This window comes from Hermetia illucens, chromosome 1 (assembly GCF_905115235.1).
Source record: "Hermetia illucens chromosome 1, iHerIll2.2.curated.20191125, whole genome shotgun sequence".
Classification (NCBI taxonomy): Eukaryota; Metazoa; Arthropoda; class Insecta; order Diptera; family Stratiomyidae; genus Hermetia; species Hermetia illucens.
In genome coordinates, this window is record NC_051849.1 from 8150032 (window position 1) to 8170719 (window position 20688).

Consider the following 20688-nt stretch of genomic DNA (forward strand, 5'->3'; position numbering starts at 1 on the left):
GTTTTAGATGCTTTTTTTTTCAGAAAGATTCAATAATAAACATTCACTTGCTAAGTTAGAGAACACACTAGTCACCAAATGTAAAGATTAACATGAAGGATAAAGCGTGAGAAAAGTCTATAACGTGTATGTCGACAGTTTGAACATCCTCTAATGCTGCAATACCAAACACCTCCTTAATTCGTATACATCTAATAATATGCTCTGCGGGATTGAATTAGGTTGACTCAATCATTTCGTTTTCCACATCAATTTTTCGCTTATTTGCTCAGAAGTAATTACATTATTTTGACGACACTGCCGAATACACCATAAGATACTTTCTCAATTTATTGAATGTAGTGTGAAAATTGCAGCTTTATCAGGGAATTATTGCAATTGTTCATGAAAACAGCCTGAAAAGTTCAGCAATAAGATTGGCCTCATATACGAAGTACCTAAAAAATACGGCGATCAGTTTCTTGGTTAGATATCAGCTCCAAAATTTTGTCAGAAATACAAGGTGTCTCAAAAGAAATTTTATATTTAGTGTTTATTTCCGAGTTATCACAATCTCGGCAGATGCCGGATTTTACCTAATACTAGCAGTAAGTGCCAAGCATTTAGGCTCGGACGATCCTACCTACTTAAAAACTAAAAGGGGCACTGGTGGTGGTGGCCGGTGGTAGGTCAGTGGGAGAATCCGTCGAGTACCCCCAGCAACATCGAACACGTATGCAGGATGGTGTACTTCTGCATGGTTTGAACCAGACTGTGCGAAAGTCCCAGGACATCAAGGGAAGCCGTCAGGGATTTAGGTACAATACCTGTAGCTGACAATATTATGGGAACTACAACCACCCGCTCGAGACGCCAAATTTCTTTGATTTCCCGAACCAATGGCTCATAGTTCACCTTCTTCTCCACGTATTTCCGTTCAATGTTGCTATTATGGGGGATAGCAACATCAATAATATACGCGGAGCGACCCGTCTTGTCAACTAACAGTACGTCAGGCTTATTGTGTGCGGTATGACGATCAGTCAGAACTTGCCGGTCCCAATACATGCTCTAAGCAGAACTATCAAGTAGGTAAACCGGACATGTCCCCGTGATCAGCCCATGCTTGTATGCAAGGTTTTGATGAATAACCTTACATACAGCATTATGCCTGGTGATGTATTGCACCGGTGCCATAACAGTACAGCCAGAAATGAGATGGGCCAACGTCTCTAACGCCGAACCACACATTCTGCACTAGTCGTTCTCCACCCGTTCTTTTATGATGAGCTTTTTATAAGCTCGGGTGGCGACCACGCCATCCTGAATGGCACACATAAACCCCTCCGTCTCAGCACACAGCCATCTGTTCGATAGATGCAAATCGACAAATGGCTGTCAAAGACAATTCACGTGTTTACCGTGCATTGCCTTCGACTTCCATTCATCGATCCGCTCTTGGTCCGACTTCACCCCACTCAGAGGATTGAAGGATCGATCCTTCAAGTTAAGTGGAGTCAGTCCACAGTCTGCCTTACAGACAGCCGCATGCAAGGGACTCGCCTGCTCTTTGCTGTAAAAATAAGCGCGCAGCGAGTCGACTTGGCGATGATGTTGTGCCGCCACGTCAACCACGCCTCTACCTCCGATATCACGAGGCAGGTTCATCCGCTCCACGGCAGACTTTGGGTGATGCATTCGGAATTTGGACATAGTTGTCCGTATCCGCCGCTGGACGTTTTCCAGATCGGTCTTCGTCCACGGCAATATTCCGAATGCATAAGCCAGTGAAGAGATGGCGAATACATTCAACGCGCTTATTTTATTCTTCCCCGAGAGATGCGATTTCAGCACCAGCTTTACACGTCGCAGGAATTCGGACAGCAGAGCTTCTTTCAGATCACCAACTCGAGCATGGGTTCCTTGCAGAATTCCTAGGTACTTGTAGAAGTCTGTCTCGGTCATAGCTTCGATGTGGAGGTCACCAATGCTATGTCCGGCATGTGGCTCGTGATGACCTTTGCGGATGGCTTGGATTCGACATTTGTCTAATCCAAACTCCATCCGAATATCACGGCTGAACATGTCTATTATTCGCAACAAACTTCTAAGATGGTCGTCAGTACCAGCATACAGCTTGATGTCATCTAAGTACATCAAGTGTGTCAGTTCGCACTTAGCACGTAGGCCATACTTTATTGCAAAACCATGCCCTCTAGCATCATTCAGTAGCCATGAAAGGGGGTTCAGTGCCATACAAAACCAAAGGGGACTCAATGAATCCCCCTGGAAGATGCCCCTCCGTATACGGATGGGCTCTGAGGTATTACCACCCTCAGATGTACGGACTGATAAGGTGGTATGCCACCCTTCCATGACTGTCGCCAAAAACTTTATTAGTTTCGGATCAATGCGATACAGATGTAGGATATCGATTAGCCAGGTATGCGGAACGCTGTCGAAAGCCTTGGCATAATCGATATAGCAACTGAAGAGGTTTCTCAGGCCTCTAGTTGCTTGTCCTACAACTACCGAGTCGATAATGAGTTGCTCTTTGCAACCCCTTGACCCAACTCGGCAGCCCTTCTGCTCCTCGGACAGAATGTTGTTGGTCTCGAAGTCCGCATTGATCCTTCCACTGATAATGGACGTGATGAATTTGTAGAGGGTTGGTAAGCAAGTGATCGGTCTTGTGTCTGCAGGGTCCTGCGCCGTGTCCTTCTTAGGGATAAGGTAGGTAATCCCCGCAGTGAGGAAAGGTGGAAATTCCTCCGGCCGACTCATGACCTCATTTATACTGCGTGCCAACCGACTGTGTGCGCTGGTAAATTTCTTATACCAGAAATTCTGCAGCCGATCCAGACCTGGGCCCCTCCAGTTCTTCGAGCTGTTTATGGCTCGTCGAATTTCCTCTTCGGTAACATCCGCGAAATTCATGCCAGGTGTATTGGCATGGCGGGTGCCTTCGGCGGTGATCCACTCAGCATGCTCAGCATGCTGGGCAGGTAACCCCCAAAGTCCACCCCAATACTCTTTCGCTTCCGTCACCGAGAACTGTATTGTCTGGGCGCTCTGTTGGGATTCGTTGAGAGATCTGAAAAAGCTCCGCTGGTTCCTCGCGTATGTTGCATTCTGGACATGTCTGGAATAACTTTCGCCATACCGTCGTAACCGACTGCATATGACAGAAAGTTTCTGTTTTAGTGTGTCCAGAATTTCAACAACGGGTGTCTCACAGGGGATGGCATAGTTCCAGTAAACCCTCTGCACTTTATTTCTCACCCGTCGGCTGGCACTGCCAGTGCTGATCTGAATCAGTCTAGCAATGTCCTGCCTTAGTGAGTCCCGCCGACGTTCCGGACGAATTTTCCATGGTGGATCTGTTTTGTCACTCAAACCAATAACACGAAAGCGAATCTTCTGACCGCGCAATCTGATAGCCGCAACTGCACCACAATACACAAGTGATTGTAGTTGCAGCAGCGACATATCAGCACACAGTCGAGATGCAATCTCATCATTGATTTGAGATAGAATTCCCGGAGTTGCTGGAGATGCATAGAGCCTGGGAATACCTGGTCTATGCAAAGGATCCATATCCGAGAATTCTATACACGCTCTTTGGAATTCGTCCCGAACCTCAGCGGAAACCTCAGCTGGACGATGGAGAAGAGTACTTCGGCGAGTACTGAACCTGTTGCCTGCAGTGCGGCGTGGTGTTGTTGATGCCGCTGCCTCTGCCCCCATCGACTCTCGGTCACCAGTTTCCCCGATGACCTTAAGTCGAACACGTTCCCTTATGGTGGCCGGGATTGTGTCGCTGCGAGTAATAAAGCGGTACTGGTCTGCGACTCGCTACATAGTCACGTGCGCGAATCGCGGGAAACGCTCGACGAATCTCTGGTGTAACAAAGGGCGGTAAGATGTTATACCTGCCCCCGCCGTTATTTCGTAGTAGGAGCGGATGATGAAGACGTTCATTTCTTCAGTCCATTTCATCTGCTGAAGTGGTCGCCACAGATTGTGGTGAAACAGCTGCAGCAGGCAGAGCTGTGCTCCTGGTCGTCGTGGCGCCTAGACGTCGAACCGCCCCACGACTAGCGGTTTCGACGCCGTGCTGTCCATTACGAGAGCCCGACCCAGTCACCAAGTCAGACGACCCCCGCCGGTTATCCGTCCCGTTCCTCAAATTTCTCCTTCTTCTCATTGTTGGTGGTGCATTTTATCCCTAGCTGCCAGGTATTGAGATAGCTTCCTTAGTGAGTAATCTGCAAGACTGCAAAGTTCCTGCACTTTTCTCACCTACCCCCTGAGACGCTGCGGTGGCGTACAGCCATTCAGACTGAAGCTATCTATCCCTCCTCCTTTCACAACCGGGCTTGGGACCGGCTTCGACGGAGTTATTATTAAATTATTATTAAAATACACTTTTTGGGGATTTATTCCTTAAAAATAATATCGTCTAAATGTAGACCCTCGCGTTCTCGGCACTCATTTAATCGAACAGTAAAATTACTTATGACGTCTCGGCAGGTGGACTCAGGGATGGTTGCCATTTCGTGACTGATATTTTCTTTCAAATGCGCCAGTGAAGTTGATTTATTGGCGTAAAATTTAGATTTAAGGTAACCCCATAGGGGTTAAATCTGGACTGCGTGGAGGCCAATTTATGTCACCTCTTCGCGAGATCAATTTGCCTGAGAAAATTTCACGAACACGTGGCAGAGACATATTGGACGTGTGTGAAGTTGCTCCGTCCTGTTGGAACCATGTTATTTGGTTATAACCAGGAAAGTTTTGCAGTTCAGGTATCAAGAAGTTGTCTAACATCTCCACATAACGCTCTGAATTCACTGTAACTGCACGCCCCCTTTCGTCTTCAAAAAATTAATGACCGATAATTCCTCGCGCCGATATCGCAGCCCATACGGTCACTTTAGGCGAATGTAGGTCTCTGATGTTTGCGTTTCGGATTCGTTGCACTCCAGTAGCGGAAGTCCTGCTTATTTACGTGGCCATTAAGATGAAAATGTGCTTCATCCGAAAACAAAATGTTGGAAAACGTTCAAAATCGCTCAATCACCTGATTTACGAAATTAAGCCTCTGATTGGCATCTTGGGGCTTTAATTCTTGCACCAACTGAATTTTGTAGGGGTGCAGCTTTAGGTCTTTGTGCATAATGCGATGTAATGACGATCTATGCACAATTAAAACACTTGCGCGGTTCCGAATTGAAAGGTTCGGGTCGTCACGAACAGACTGATTAACATTCTCCACATTTTCTACCGTTCTTGATAACCTAGGTCGCCCGGATTTTGATTTATCCAGCATTGTATCAGTCTCTTCAAACTTTTTAGCCCAATGTCGAATGAGAGGAATGCTTGGCGCATCATTTAAGTGGCAAAAACCTCGAATACTGCAGAATTTTCTACGCGCTACAGTTGCCGAATCGCCGTTTTTGTAAAACTCTCGCACGCACAACGCGCGGTCTGCTCCCGAGAAACGCTCCATAGCGACTGAATTCCCAAGAGCCAGGCTACCGATTGACATAACCCCCGCGCCCCTCAGATACGTTGCGTTCACGCAGTAAGCTAAATAAATATAAAATTTCTTTTGAGACACCTTGTACCACACTATGATAAGAAGTACCAAGATAGAATATATTATCATTATCCAAAGTGTTTCTTATCATCTATGAAATTTAAGTTTATTAAGAAAAGTCGTCTGAAGCATTTTAATCCAGGAAGAATGCCGACAAACTTGTTGTCATTTAGAAGGCATCTCCATTATCCCCCTCTTATAAAACTCCCCTCTTTATTTGCAAAAAACTCAGCCAGTTTTCGCAAACCTCTTTTAAGGCAAACTTAGTAACACCAAGAGCGTTTTGCATAGACCAGAAGAGATGGTAATCATTTGGTGCCTGGTCCGGTAGGTGCGATAGGACATCCCATCCGAGCTTCTGTAGCTTCTGGCGGGTCATCAAAGATGTGTGAGGTCGAGCGTTGTCCTGGTGGAACAGAACACCATTCCTATTGACCAATCCTGGCCACTGCGTCACGCCACGTCAATCGCCTGCTTCAAACGGTCAAGTTGCTCAAATTAGAGGACTAAATTGAGGGTCTGACTATAATTGACCAGCTCATAGTGGATGACTCCCTTCCAATCCCACCAAACACACAGCAAAACCTTCCTGGCCGTCAATCCGGGCTTGGCGATGGTTTGGGCCGGCTCGCCGCGCTTTAACCACGATCTTTTTCGCTTGAGATTTTCGTACGTGATCCACTTTTCATCACCAGTCACCATCCGCTTTAAAAATAGGTTGAATTCCTTCCGTTTCAGCAGTGCATCGCAGGCGTTGATTCGGTCCATGATATTTTTTCCGTCAACTCGCGTGGCACTCAAACATCCAGCCTTTTTTGGAATCCAATCTTCTGCAAATGGTTCCAAACGGTTTTATGGTCCTTATCCAGTTCCTGGCCAATCGAATGAATGCTCACATGCCGGTCTACTTGGATGATTTCGACGATTTTATCGGTTTCTACGACGATTGGCCTACCTGTACGGGATCTATCTTCGACATCCACTACATCAGAACGAAATCGATCGCCCCAACGCTGTGCTGTGCAAATCGTTACAGTATCGGACCCATAAACTTCACAATATTTTTTGGCCGCCTTTGTTGCATTTTTGTAAATGTAAAATATGACGAATTTCTCGCTTGGTGGACTATTAATAAATAGCTTTTAAAATCACTCTTTCCAGCCCCTTGCATTATGAATAGGTATATTTAGTGTCATAGGAAAAAGTCCCGACTCTGAAGTAAGAATCCTCCTGTCCTCGAAGTTCCAAAATTAATTTTATTTAAGTATCCATTCTCCGGAAATACTTTTGATTCAAGGATAATCCCCTCTATCCAGGAGCCTGGCTATGTGATTCAAGAAGTCAACGCCACTGTAACATTCCTACACTTTTCTAATAGAACGATTGGTCTTACCGCTCCTTACGCTTGATTGGAGATCTTGTGCTTCATTGGAGACGATCATTTCACGGTTTGAAACAATTTTTTTTCCTAGATCATTCTCAACAGTTATGGAAACAATCAGAAAACAAGATAGAGACGGATATTCTGACGGGACTGAAATAAAAAAATTGAGATCGAAATCAGACGCTACCTTTGCCCTGGGAGTAGCATAATCGAAGCGGTAGGAGATGTAGGTCACTCCGTTTCATTAATTCGCAAACGCGTCATGGCTGCGAATTATATGAGCGGGAGGCCCAAAACGAGGAGCCCATAAAACAGAAAAATGAAAGATAGTTTCTATCCCATTGGTCGAGTTCAGATTCAGCGCTCCTTCCATTCCAAGCAAGAAATATTTCAGTTTAGACTGGCTTTTGGCCAGAAATACTCGGTCGTTTTTCCACTGGATATAATTCGCAGCCATGACGTGCTTGCAAATTAAGAAAAGGGAGCGACCTACATCTGGTAACAACTTCGGCCACGCTGCTCCCAGGGCAGAGGCAGCGTCTGATGATTTTTTTAGCTTGATCATTGTTCTGTGTCCGGATAGCTGAGTGATTTGATGTTGGATAACAGTCGACTCAGCTGTGAATGACTACCTGATCAAATCAGGGTAATAATCTCGGGCGAGCGCACTGCTGACCACATTGCCTCCTACAAGGTACTGTAATCCTATAGTGTACCGTTACGGTCTAGAAGTGCTCTAACACACGTCAAGGCCCTGATCCAATTGGATTGTTGCGCCAACGATTATTATTATTCTGTACAGAGCATTACAATTTACGCTATCGTACGCCCAATAATCCGGTGAAGACAAAGTGCCTCATTCACTAGAAAATCTAAGTAATCCCTCGATGACATACACTGCCTCACCGGATACTGTTCTATATGCACTGCACACCCTCAGCGCGATTGGCGGTTCGTCGAACTTACCCTTTCCTGGTTCACGGTGTTATCCAGACAGGCTGCGTATAGCAGGATGGATTTCACCACCCCTGCGATAAGCAGCTGGCGATGAGCTAGCCTTTTTTGCCTTTTCGCGCGCATAATCCAGGTGCCCCTTAAAGCTCAACTTGGCATCAATCGTTACCCCCAGTTATCTAATGATCGATTTGGAAACAACCTCGTGATTATCAACCCGGATTTTGACACTGTTGTTTTTCCTGTGATTGCTAACAAGGACCGCCTCCGTCTTATCTTCCGTCAGGCCCAGTTTTACGATTTGGAACCATGCTTTGATGAATGATTTCACTTCCATACAGTTCCACGTCCTGGTGCAGATGATTTGCTCGGACAAAGTCACTCGATGATCAGTAGGCCGGGGTGGTAGTCCAGCCAAGCATTGGATTGTTTGTAATTCGTCATTGAATACAAATTGTTCCGGGGAAGGACAGCTCCAGTTGCTCTTCCTGTCGTCGTTTAAGCTTCCGACTAAGTGGCAGGTTTAGTTTTAATAACGTATTGTACCAGCCCCAGCCACTGGTAGCTAGTTTTTGTAGCTTGGGAGATAGGAGCTGGATTTTCTCCCACTTCGCTAACTGGATCTCCGGAATCTTGATTTCAAACTGGAGCACCGCCAGCTAATCGTATTTAGCGGAGACGTGAATTGCCAGGTTGACAGTGAGCATGTAGATGTACTGCCTTCCTTATAACGTGGCAGATTCCTTTGTCCGCCCGTATTATCGTTTGGATGGTGACTCCTGGGGTGGTAAGGTGGTGGACAAAGCGGGGTATTAGGTGGTGTTTAATCGCCTTCAGCCTTTGCTTGGGTTTAAGCATAGTTGTCATTATGGCTGTAAGTTACCGGTCGAGGTCTTGGATGTTGGTGGTTATGGTCCCTGAGGCTTCGTATTTTGCCCTCAGGTACTTTAAAGTTTCCAACACCGATAGCGATCTGATGGTTTTATCGTCGACTTTGAAGAACGGTGCATTGTGATGGAAACCCTTCTTTTTCTCGCTGACAGTTGAGGCAACAATTGAGAAGCACTTACTCAAGTTACCCTCGAGGGCTCTTTCGCCGAAAAAGTTGGTGACTTCTGCTAAAAGGGCGTCATTCCTGCTTTCAGCCAGCAAAACCAAATGCCTCGTGGTGTAATCTTGCACAGAGATGTGATAAGTTCATCAAAGACGAAGTTGAACAGGGCTGGTGAAGTTTGGTTGCCCTGTTTCAGTCTTGCGACCGGAGATCCGCCGAGGCAGATCATAGTAGTAGCTGTCGTTAAGTTACCTGGAATTATCGTCGATTCCCATCCTTTCGATGACTCGGCGTACCACGGCATGTGGCATCGTGTCAAAAGTTTTCTTGAAGTCAGTGTGTTAACCCAGAAGCCATCGACCTGGGAAAATCCCGTCTGCAACCCATTGATCTCGATTTTTGCTGGACACGCCGCCTGGATTCTATTAAGTAGCTGGGTGACATGCGAGCTGATGGTGATTGGCCTCCAATTATTTATGTCATCCAGCCCGATGGCCTTCTTGGGTATCAGGACGGTGCGAATGATGTTTAACACGCGGGGAAGGGCGCCCTTTTGTTGAGGATAATCCCATTGAAAAGGACCGCTAATGTTGATAACGGGATTTTTCTCAGTCTGGGAACATCAATCTCGTCAGAGCCAGGTGACGTCGGCTTAATTTTGTTGAGGAAAGCCTGGATTTCGTCGCTGATGATAGGTTTATAGAGATCCGGCTTTCCTTGTGTTCCTTGATTGGGTTCGGTGAGCAACGCTTGTGAAAAATGTGATATGATATCAGAACGCTCCGGCACTAAGGGCGCTGAAGGACTTGCCATCCAGCAATTTTTGAGCCACCTTCTCGCCCTTCTCGGTGGCTTTGGTTCTCCAATGTCATGCCAGTTAGCGCAGCTATAACTTTCGTTGCTTTCTCGCCCGCGTAGCTCAAATGTTCCTTGAAGGTCAATCGATGATCCTGCGTAACGCAGAGATATTTGATGAAAGGCTTGGACTCTATCTCATGCTGTCCCACACAAAACCATAGAATTTCTTTTAGTTTACGGCTGCTGATCAATACAGCCTCAGTTTTGTGTTCCGCCAACTCTAATCCATGTGATACCAGCCAATTCTTGATCAGCCTAACCGATGTCGTCTGCATAGCCGAAAGGGTAGCTTGCCAGGGAAATTTGATGCGCAGCATATGGTCATACATCGCGTTCCGGAGCAGGTACTCAAATATTCAATTGGGCCTACGTCGGTGTCATAGAGGAGCTGTCTATCCACGGAATAATTCCTAATGATTAGCTGAATATACAAGGGAACATTCAGCAGGTTTAAGGATCTTATTATATACTGCCATTGCGCTGAGTTGAAAGCATTCCTCACGGCGACAGCATCCACCGTTGATCGGCCGGCGCGAAAACCATATTGTTACCATATATGTGGACATGCCTCCTGCTTCTTCTACAATTGGGCGCAGCCTGTTGCACATAATGCGCTCCAGCAACTTTTCTATACTGCCCAGCAATCAAATGGGACGATACGACGATGGCTCTCCAGGTGGTTTACCAGTCTTTGGTAGCAGCACCTGCATTTGCCTTTTCCACTGAGTCGGGAAGGTGCCGTCTTCGAAGTGGGTATTAAAAGTGGAAATGAACCACTCCGGTCTTGCTTTTATCGTCGCCTTGAAGGCTACATTCGCTATTCCGTCCAGCCCGGACTCTTTTTTAACCCACACCCAACTGGGCACTTTATCTGCGAGGCCCTGCTTCCTTTCAACTTAGCCATTACCGCTCTATAGGCTCCTCCCCACGGGTTTGTTTCAGCCTTTTCGCAGAATTCTTTAAAGGAATTCCGTTTACTTTCACGAATCGCCTTCCGCAGCTCTCTTCGACTAGTTTTGTACCGCGCCTTTCTCTGTGCAATTTCCTGCTCATCATTTACGCGCTAGTAATTTCTTCTTGCTTGCCGGCATATGACACGCAGTCGTTTGATTTCGTCATTCCACCACGGTTTCCGTAATCTGTGAGCGTTATTTCTGCGTCTTGGCATTGGGGCATCACAGGCTGCGATCATGTTTCTGACAATATGCTCAGATTTTTCACTCGCTGGAACTATCCTTAAATATCTCAGTGAACATTTCCGCGTCAAACACCTTTGAACTCCACTGCTTCGTCCGGAATGACTTTATGCCCTTCGAGTGCTCCATTCTCCTGTTCTCCATTCCACTAAACAGAAGCTAGATGGTCGCTTGGCATATTGTGTTGACTAACTCGCCAGGTAATGTCCCTCATCGACGCACTGCTTACGAAGATAATATCTACCACTGAATCTATCCTCCCTTTCCGGAAGATGTAGGTACTTCCGAAATTAGCAAGAACAATGTCCAGCGAAGAAAAAGCAGCAATATGAGCCCCCCGTTGTTAGAAACTTTGCTTCCCCACTCGGTGTCTGAAGTCTCCCGCCAGTTCATGTAACATTCGCTCATATTTCACTCTTGTTGCACTTGGCAGAACGTAACAACTATAGACATGAATACCGTTAATTTTAGTTTTTACGAACCAAGGTCCCAGCTCTCCACAGTTATCTCGTGGGTTAATTGTCTCACCGTAACTTTCTACCAACCAAATTGTGGTAGTTCAGCGTTTCGTCCTGCGTTTTCCGAAGCTCCAGGAGTAGTTATCCCTTCTGCGTTCTTCTGATCCCAGGCCTCTTAGCGTCGGATCTCCCGCAGAATCTCAGCGTAAGAGAGGTCACCTCTGCTTTCAATGACAATTGCATCCGAACGGAGCTTCCTTCTTTTTACCTGCTTCCTTGGCTTCACAGTTGTCCAGACGTTCGCTCCCATTTTCTGTGATTTCATTTGTGGAGCTGATTTGAGGTCCAAACGTTGGACTCCCTCCGTAACTAGCTCTTTGGACTCTCGGCTTTTCTTTGGTATTGGAAGCCTTACACCAGTACATTTTTTCTCTGCTCCTCTTTGCTTCCTCTACAACTTTCCATTTTGGACTTGTTTGAATGGCTCGCTCCATCCTTTTGGTAGCAGTAGGTACTTACCGCAATCGAGTCACCGTAGTAGTTTGTAAATGTCCTGTATTCGCTGTACATTGGTTCGTCGAACCTAACTCACCCATGGCCTTTTCGCAAGGTGTCTATAAGGTTTCGAACAACCACCTTAATATAGCGATGAACATTATGCTTCGGCCCAATGAATTCATAAAGTATGTGTACCCATCTCCTTCAGGCAATTTTCCACCCTGACTGCATCAATTCTCTCGTCTTCGGCATGCACCACTTCTTCCTTGCTGGGCCCGATACCGCCTTTGCCACTATCAATATCTGTTTGTCTATCTGTCTTCGTAGATCTGGGTGGAGAGCGTAGCATTTTACCACTTCACTTAAAGGGATCCACGTTCATTACCTCCTCCTTATCGCTTGTTGTATTATCTACTTCGATAGTCCCATAATCAACAAGAATGGCGTCAATATCCTCTTTGCCCTTCAATATTAATCGTATTTTATTTCTTTCATCCATATTTTTGTTCGGGTATTTGGCCTAAATTCAGGCACAAACTCGCGTTCATGGGCCACAGCTCCATAGGAGGTCCTATTTATCCAGTCTTTTCCCCTCTTTGAACTGCCCAACCACCAAACAGTAGACAGCCGCCGAAAGTTCTGTAAGCTTTCAGTAATAGTTCCCCCTGCGCATCTCTCCAGTTTAGGGCCTCCACTAAACCGCGGTGTTGTACCTGCTTGCGTCAGTAACTAGTGCGGGTATGGGCCCATCCGGCCTAGCAAGATGACGGAGAATATCTTATAGATTATACTCAGCACCATGATACCTCTATAATTGCTGCGTGATATCTCCTTTTTTACGTATGGGACAGTCATTGCCTCGTTGTCAGTCGTCAGGCATTGATTCGCTGTACCATATCTTGAGCACAAGTTGGTGAACCAGTTGGTGTAATTGGTCGTCTCCATATTTAACCAATTCGGCTGTAATTCCATCGGCTCCTGGCGACTTATGATTTTTAAGGCGATGAATTGCACGGACTTTTTCTTCTGTTGGCGGGACCTCCAACTCGCCGATATTCTGGTTGTTCAGTAATTCATCAAAGTACTCAACCCATCGCTCCAATATGCCCATTCTGTCGGAAATCAGATTTCCCTCTTTGTCTCGGCAGGATGAGCATCGAGGTGTATAAGGTTTCGTCCTGCTGACTTGTTGGTAAAACTTGCGCGCCTGGTGCGGTTGCTCCCTGTACTTTTCTAGTTCAGAGACTTGTTGGTTCTCCCAGGCTTCCTTTTTCCGTCTGTGAAGTCGCTTCTCCGCTCGACGGAGTTCGTGATACGTCTCTGCGCGTGCTCGCGTTCTTTGAGAATGCAACATTACTCGGTATGCGGCACTCTTCCGTTCCGTTGCTAGCTTACATTCATCGTCAAACCAGCCGTTCCGACTCCTTTTGCGGCTGAGGCCAAGTATGTTTGTGGCCGTATCCATGATAACGTTCTTCAGGTGATTGTGAAGATCATTTGTTGATGCTTCATCTCCAGGTCCTCTGTTGGCTGCGGTTATTGCGGCATCCATTTCCCTCTTATAGGTGTCGCGGAGGGTTGTGTTGTGGATGGCTTCAGTGTTCACTCTCACCTGATTGTCAGAGGGGATTCTAGGTGGTATTGTTATTCGAGCTCGGAGCACCATGCCAACGAGATAGTGATCCGAGTCTATATTGGCCGCCCTATATGTTCTGACATTCATCAAGGCTGAGAGGTGGCGGCGTTCGATCAACACGTGGTCAATTTGGTTGTCTGGAGAGACCCACGTATGTTTGTGGACCGCTTTCCGCGCAAACCAGGTATTTCCAACAACCATTTCGTGTGACCCTGCTAATTGAATAGTCCGCAGTCCATCATTTGTATTTTCGTGTAAGCTATGGGAGCCAACGTATCGCCTGAATACGGGCTCCTTCCCTACTTGGCTGTTAAAATCCCCAAGTATGATTTTGATATCATATCTGGGACAGGCTTCGAGGGTTCGTTGTACTGCCTCGTAGAAGGTATCCTTCTCCGACTCTGCAGTCTCCTCTGTAGGCTTATATTTCCAAATTTACCCCGCAAGCGCAGAGTGCATAGCCGCTCGCTTATATTTTTAAAGCCGATAGCAACAGGTTTCATTTTTTGATTGACTAAAAAACCTCTTCCGAGCATATGATTTACTGGATTTCCGCCATAATATATGGTGTAGCGACTCTTCTCCAGGAAACCAGTCCCTGTCCAACATGTCTCCTGTAACGCTGAACGCTGTTACATCAGCCCTATATTGTGACAGGGTATCGCCTAGCTAACAAGTTATTTTCTGCGTAGGGTTGTCAGCCTTACCCAACCCCCAACCTGGAGGACCAGTTGGTACAATTTGTCCCGTTTTAAGGCGCGGGAGACTGGCCTTCATTCTTCTCCGTCTGCAGTTTTTCGTTAAGAAAGAGCTCCCAGGGAGATAGGGTTCAGTAGTAGAGCTGTTGGTGTTGGTTCAGCAGGCGTTTCCCAGGTTTTATGCTCCATCGTGGGTACCAATTGACGTTTTGCCCTGCGACCTATACTACTCTTTGACAACTCGGAAATGGCTAAACCAATTGTCACGAATTTTGGTGAGAACGTGTCATCTGTGTATTCCTTTACATACAACGGGGCATCATTTTGCACTGGATTTAAGGGGGGCTCCCCATAGGTGTGGAAGGGGAATGTAAATTTTTTTTCACCAAATATGGCCATGTGGGGTATCAAATGAAAGAGCTCAACTAGTACTTCAAGAAGCTACTCCTACTTTTGCTAATGGGTGAGTGAAATATAGGGGAGTGAGGGCTCAAAATGTGAAAATCGAAATCTAGGCCCAAAATGCATTCTATTCCGATATCTGATTAAATAAAATTGATAATAGTATTTACCATATTTTAGAAATCTACCCGAAAACGCCCCTTAAGTTCGTCTTAGAAGTACGATTATAAGCAATAACATAATGCATAATTTTGGAAAGTTTGACAAAAATCCAACAATTGTTATTGCATTGAACCCCTGAACTATGAACAACTTCTTAAATATTTTCTAAAATATTCCCTGGAAATATCGGCTAAAATAAGATAATCGAATTAGTTTAATTGATTGGTGAAAACAAGGTTTGGTCACCTGGGTCCTGAACCTACCGCAGAGAACTACAGAACCGATATCCCCAAATAATTGTATACAGGATTGAAAGTGGAGGACTCGCATTAAATATTGGGTATGCGTAATTATTCGACTTTAAATCGATAGAAGAATCCAGAATATTCCTAATAGAGAGGTGTATTTAGTACCGTCTTTTAAGTGATTCAATTATTGGTTTCATTCAAACGAAAACGTACAAATTTATAGAAAATGTTGGTAGACTTGGAATAGTAATTCTAGAGAAAGAGAAAAATATGAAACTGAATGAAAACGGGTAGAAAAAAGGAATTCGTGCTGGAAAAGGTTATTCTTTTTGGAATCTTTCATTTGCACTTTTCTCTTAAAAGCGGTGCTAGTCGTCATTAATGATAGAAATGATAAAGAGAATATTACTTAGAGTTAGATGAAGCGTCGAAGTTAAACACGTTCCGCATAGACGTAACAATTGATATTTAAGGAAAAAGCATGCATTTTCAGTTGAAATGGTGAACTATTACCAAACAAAGCGATAAAATAAGAAACTCGGTAGTATCGAGACTGTGTGCATCACTAAATGTTTGAACCACTGCGCGTACATATGTCTAGGCAACATCAATAAAGATACATTTAGAAATGAGCTACGAAAACAATGAAAAGTAACGATACTAACAATTTAATAACAAAAATTTTACTGTGGAACCTGTTATGAAGTAGTTTTACATGTTACAGGTATTTTTAAAGAATATCCGATTGATTGCCACGATAAAAAGTTGGCAGTTTTACAGTAGACGTTACGGAGGATGTTTATTTCTTAATAGGAAATTACGCGAAATCCCACTCACTTTCAAGGGCTATTCTGAATCTAAGCATAGCGAACGATATTACTCAATAAATCCACATGTTACAGTGTAGTTTTAGTAATAAATAAAGTGAAATATGACATAGAGGATAATAAACATTATATTTATACATGCTTTTTATATACATATTATACATACCATTCGATAGAAAAAAAATTAAAAAAAAATAAGTGACCGGCACATTGTATTAATCATGCCACGTTTTAAAGCATTGTTAACAGCAAAAATAAACACACGGACATTATGAAAAACACAACTGAAATGTTAATTAAGGCAGCTCTCAGTGTAAAAGCTGTTCTAAGCAGAGTTAAAGCGAAAATAAACGAGACTTGAAAGTAATACTAAATGCGTTTTAATAATGGCGACTTGCCATTCATCAGATACTGACCTAAGACTGCTTCGTGTTGATTACGTAAAACCAAGGTATGTATAATTACTTCATTAAAATTGTGCAACTCGCTGTCTAGAATATTTGAATTTAAAATTAGAACAGCATCACTTAATCAGGTATGTCTTTATAACGAAGTTAAATTATTTCGTTTTAATTTGAACCTTCATCTTTGTACCTTTATGATATAATAGAACAAAGCTTAATAGGATTCAGAGAACCGCGTGTGCAGGTGCTACGGGGGCTCTGCAGTCCTGCCCGGCAGATGCTCTCAATGTACTCCTGCATCTCCTCCCCCTAGACCTCCACATTAAATATGTTGCAGCGTGCAGTGCCGTTAGACTGCGTGAATCCGGATGCTGGACAGCGAAGTCCTACGGCCACAGCAACATCCTAGATGAAATACCTCGAGAAATCTGGGCATCCCCCACGGACTATGTCACACGCAACCTGAATTTCACGAGAAACTTTGCTGTGGACTTTCCAACCAGGGCAAAATGGAAGATCGGCGGCGTGTTGCAAGACTATGACACGGTATTCTTTACGGACGGATCAAAAATGGCCTATGGAGTCGGCGCGGGGGTTTTCTCGAATACACACAGTGTATCCAAGCCGTATGGTCTCCCAGGTTTCACCAGTGTATTCCAGGCGGAAGTACTGGCGATATTGGAACTCTGTCGATGGCTGGAGCGTGATTCGAGCCCCAAGCGTAACATAGCCATTCTGACCGACAGCCAAGCGGCCATCAGGGCCTTGTACTCAACGACGACATCTTCCCGGCTGGTGGGGCAGTGCAGAGACGCGCTCAAACATCTTTTTTTTTTTTTGTTGAGGAGGTGGAAATCTTCAAAAAGACACTGGTCTGGACACACCAGCGTGTGGGATTTTTACCCACTAAAACCACACCCGACTCCCTCCCTGCCCCGCGGAACCACCATAAGGTATTACATCACGGGGCGGAGTCAGCTCACTCTAGCTTTGTCACCTTTCTTCTATACGCGGCGCACGTGACCGCGTTTTTCTCCTCTCCTCTGCTTTTCGCAGTTTATTTTGGATAGATGCGATCATGGAGTTTACCGCATCCCAATTCTCTTGATGTGCTAGCATTTTCGACACCAGATTTTCTGGTACCAGCACCTCTCCTAGAGTCTCCTCTAGATTCCTCCTTTCTTCCACAAATCTCGGACAGTGGAAGAATACATGCTCTGGGTCCTCTGGGACTCCATTGCAATTTGGACAATCGGGTGAGGTCTCCAATTTAAACCTGTGAAGGTATTGGAGATATCCTCCGTGCCCCCTGAGAAACTGGGTGAGATTATAATTAATCTCACCGTGTCGTCTCTCCAACCACTCCTTGATGGGAGGAATGAACCTGTGCGTCCACCGGCCCTTTCCCAAGCGTTCCCACCGCTCTTGCCATCTATTTATGGATATCTCCCTTTCAGTCTTCTTCGTCCGCGATGAGGAAGAGGTTGGCTTTGCATTGTATATGTTCGCCATCTCATCTGCCAAGATGTCAATCGGCATCATTCCAGAGATGACGAATGCTGCATCATCTGACACAGTCCTGAAGGCAGAGCATACCCTCAGGGCTATCCTCCTGTAGACTGAATTCAGTTTGGTAGCGTTCCCTGACATCCACAACGCCTCCCTCCAAACTGGGGTCGCATAGAGCATGATCGAGGTCACGACCCTGGCTATAAGCAACCTAGAGGTATGCCGTGGCCCTCCAATGTTCGGCATCATCCTTGCCAGGGCCATACTTGCAGCGGATGATTTGTCGCAAACATACCGCACATGTTGCTTATAGCTAAGCTTCCTGTCTATCACCACTCCCAAGTATTTGATGGTCGGCTTGGAAGTGATGATATGATTCCCGATTCTAATACAGACGTAATTTCTCTTCCGGCGCTTAGTGATGAGGACCGCTTCCGTTTTTTCCTCCGCAAGTGTCAGACCAGAGCTCTTTAGCCAACTTTTAACAGCACCGATTGCCTCACTTGAGTATAACTTAGCATCTTCGAGATACTTTGCGACAACAACCAGCGCTATGTCGTCAGCGTAACCCACCACTGTGGCCTCCCCCGGAAGGGGAAGATTAAATACATCGTTGTACATGATGTTCCACAGCTGCGGGCCTAATACGGAGCCCTGCAGGACACCCGCGGAAACAACGTACTCCTGGGGTCCGTCATCGGTGTCATACCAGAGCCTCCTTTCAGTTAAATAACTATCGACGATAGCAGCGAGATAGGCGGGAATACCAACCTTCGCTAAAGATTTCCGTATTAGATTCCAATTGGCCGAATTGAATGCATTTTTCACATCCAGGGTTACTACCACGCAATATTTGCTGGTACAACCCTTTCCGTGAATTGCATCTTCGACCAAGCCAGTAACCAATTTGATGGCATCAATGGTTGATCTGGCTTTACGGAACCCATACTGCCGATTCCAAAGGCCGCCTTGGCTCTCAACAACCGGGAGTAATCTATTATAGATTACCCGCTCTAGCATTTTCCCCACCGTGTCCAGGAGACATATGGGTCGACATGAGGATGGTTCACCTGGAGGTTTACCTGGTTTAGGCAGAAGTACCAACTTCTGCCGCTTCCATGCCACTGGAAATATCCCCTCGGACATGCACGCTTCGAACAACTCAGCGAACATGTCCGGTCTGGATTTCACGGCAAGCTTAAGGGCCTTATTCGGTACTCCGTCCAGGCCCGGCGCTTTGTTGTCTCCTATTCTACCGCAGATATCCAACAGCTCGTCTCTGGTGACTGGCGGAATTGCCGCTGCATTCAGAGGTGGTTGGAATATGTCGGTGCTCTCCTCTTGCTGGGGGAATAACCCCTGGATGATTTTTAGCAAGAGGGTGGGGCACGTGATCTGCGGAGATGAACGGCCTCTGAATCGTCCCATTATGATTCTGTAGGCATTCCCCCACGGGTTTATGTTGGCTTCTGAGCAGAGCTCCTTAAAGCACTCCCTCTTGCTTCGCTGGATGACGAGCTTGAGGTTTTTGCGGGCTGCCTTATAGGCGAGCTCCTTTTGTCCCTGTTCGACTCTACCTACCGCCCTCTGAGCCACTCTTCTGGCTCGGTGGCAGGCTGATCGAAGGCCGGTCAGTTCATCATTCCACCAGTAGTTTTATCTTCTACTGGGGAATGAACACCTTCTAGGCATGGACGCGTCACATGCTTTGGCAATGCATTGAGCCAGATGGACCGCTCTTTCCGTAGAGGTGCCTGCTTTATCAGGCTGATCTAACCACACCTCTATGAAGGTCTCCTCATCCAAAGATTTTGCAGACCAGCCTGAAATCTTTCTCGGTTTCGGGCATGATAGCTCTACGGCCTGTGGCTCGACACATGTCTCAAAGAAGATTGCCTGGTGATCGCTGTGAGTGTAGCGTTCACTGACGCAGCAGGACATACCACGCGCCAGCGAAGGGCTGACAAAGGTCAGGTCTACAACCGAGCCTGACCCCCTTTTCTGGAAGGTGTTTACAGCACCTTCGTTGGCCAAAACTATGTCCATCTGCGCAAAAGCTTCTAATAAACTGCGCCCTCTCGCATTTGATTCCCTACTACCCCACTCTAGGGCCCAAGCATTGAAATCCCCAGCAATCACCTTTGGACTACGTCCCCTCGCGTCGAGAACAAGATTATCAAGCATTTACTCGAATTCAGACAGTATCAAACTTGGGGGGGCGTAGCAGCTGTATACATATACACCACTTATTTTCGCCCACACGAAGCCACTGCCTGCCTGATTTGCAGTACATTGTATGGCCTGTCGACCGCAAGCCCATATCGCCGCTCCACCAGTCGAATCTTTGACCCATATGCCACCGTGACGGTGTCTATACGGTTCGCTTGTGATGGCGATTTCCATCTCAGATTCGAACGTGGCCTGCTCAAGTAAAGCCTGAGCGACCCTGCAATGATTGAGGTTTATTTGGATAAACCTCATTTTCTCATTGCAGTGAGCGCCTTCCTAAATTCCGGACATTTACCACTTCCGGCAATATGCCGGTTATCCTGTCCCTCTTTTACTTCGCCCAATAGGCATTTGGGGTCCCTATTGCACTCTCTCGCAATATGGCCTTTCTCCCCACACCTTCTGCATCGATCGGATCGATCAATGCTGCTGGTGCATGCCTTCGCGAAGTGCCCAAACATAAGGCATTTAAAGCACCTCTTCAGTGAAATTTGTTCCCTTAAACGGCAGACAATCCGAACCCTTCCGGCAGCCAACAACATCTGTGCTGCCTCCGCTGGTACTCGTATTGTGGCCGTTTGAGTACCACC